This window comes from Puma concolor, chromosome A3 (assembly GCF_028749965.1).
Source record: "Puma concolor isolate L17-30 chromosome A3, mPumCon1.1.hap2, whole genome shotgun sequence".
NCBI lineage: Eukaryota > Metazoa > Chordata > Mammalia > Carnivora > Felidae > Puma > Puma concolor.
The window spans coordinates 112,862,467-112,864,175 of record NC_141669.1 but is presented as its reverse complement, the minus strand read 5'-3'; positions in this window follow the sequence as shown (position 1 = coordinate 112,864,175).

Here is a 1,709-nt window from a genome sequence, read left to right as displayed (position 1 = left end):
GTTTTGTTCAAGTCCCGGCTGAAAACTAAGATGGGTAGAGGTAAAGTCTTGCCTCCCCTACAGAAGCCAACTGCACATTCTGAGGGAGGGAGGGGAAATGGTCCAGCACAGACATTGGATCCAGTCCCAAGTTCAAATCCTGCTTCCTCCACCTGCTGGCTGAGTGACTTTGCACAAGTAACCTATGTTGCATGTTTCTCTTTTCCTTTTCTCGAATGGGGTTGGTGTAAGGATCACGAGTTAATACCCATCAAATGCTGAGAACAGTGTCTGCCCCGTGGTAAACGCTATTCCTCGAAATGACTTACCAGGTACCTTAGAGAACATCCTTTTCCATGTCCGGAGAACTCAGTGGTTACAAATGGCTGTACTGTGTCCGCTATGTGAATGTATCCATAATTGACGTAACCATCCGGGTTGATGGGCATTTAAATTCATTTGGAAAGGTCTTACAAAGACCGTTCAAGGCCGTTCACTCATTCACGTGTGCACCACACTCTCTTGAGCTAACTGGCCTTTCTGTCTTCTGTTCCTCCTCCTAGAACGTTCTTCACCTACTCTCTGACCACCTGGTTGATTTCCTGTGCAACAACCAGTTCTCAGCCCCAAAGTCTCCTCCTTGGAGAAGGCTCTCTGGGTCTTCCCCCCCCCCCCCCCCCACCACCATCCTTGCTGTCCTTCTCTGCAGACTGTACATGGGATGGGACCCTGGAGGAACCTGGTGGCCGACCGTGAACCCTTGGCCCCGGCACCAAGCAGGTGCTTACCAACCCTTGCTGGCCAATGGATACTGTGGTCTACACATCTCTCACTTGTTTTAATGTTTTAAATCTTCAAGAGATCTGGATTTTAGAAAACGCATTTTCTTGTGCTCAAGATCCCAGCTGCCCCTGGTGAAAACAGAGGGCTGTTAGCAAGCTCACTGGTCTCAGTTCATAGTCTCTACTTCCTGCCCCTGACCAAGTAACACTGGGTGCTCAAGTGTGAGCCTCTATGGACTGTTTCACTTAATTCTCACAGTAACCATCTGAACAAGTTATAATGACTCTCTTCCTTTAGAAACGAGGGCATTAAGGGTGCCTGGGTGGCCCAGTGGGTTAAGCGGCCGACTTCAGCTCAGGTCATGAACTCACGGTTCTTGAGTTCGAGCCTCGCGTCGGGCTCTGTGCTGACAGCTCAGAGCCTGGAGCCTGTTTCAGATTCTGTGTCTCCCTCTCCCTCTGTTCCTCCCCTGCTCGCACTCTGTCTCTCTCTCAAAAATAAATAAAGATTAAAAAAAAGAAATGAGGGCATTAAGGGTCAGAGAGGGGAGAAGCTGGTCCAAGGACACACAGCCAGGAAAGGGTGGGGTGAAATTCAAATCAGGTCTAGCTCAGGGCCGTGGGAAAACTGTCTCTTGCTTACTTCTACCTGAGCCCTTGGGGCTTCAAGAACTTGGTTTAGATAATTGTTGGGCCTTTGTGATAACTCTTGTCCCCAGGGGCTCCCCCCCTCCCCCCTCCACTTCAGATCTCTTGTCATCTGGCTGGTGAGCTGAGAGTGCTCAGACTTCAAAGTCTCTCTCGAATTCTGGCCACCACTTGGGATTTGGGGACCTGTCTGGCCTGTCTGGAGGGAAAGCTGTCTCATCTTGGGATCGAGGGATCAGTGATAGCTCACCTGGTAAGAGCCTTCTGGGGCTCAGCCGATTGGGACCTCGACTTTCAGGT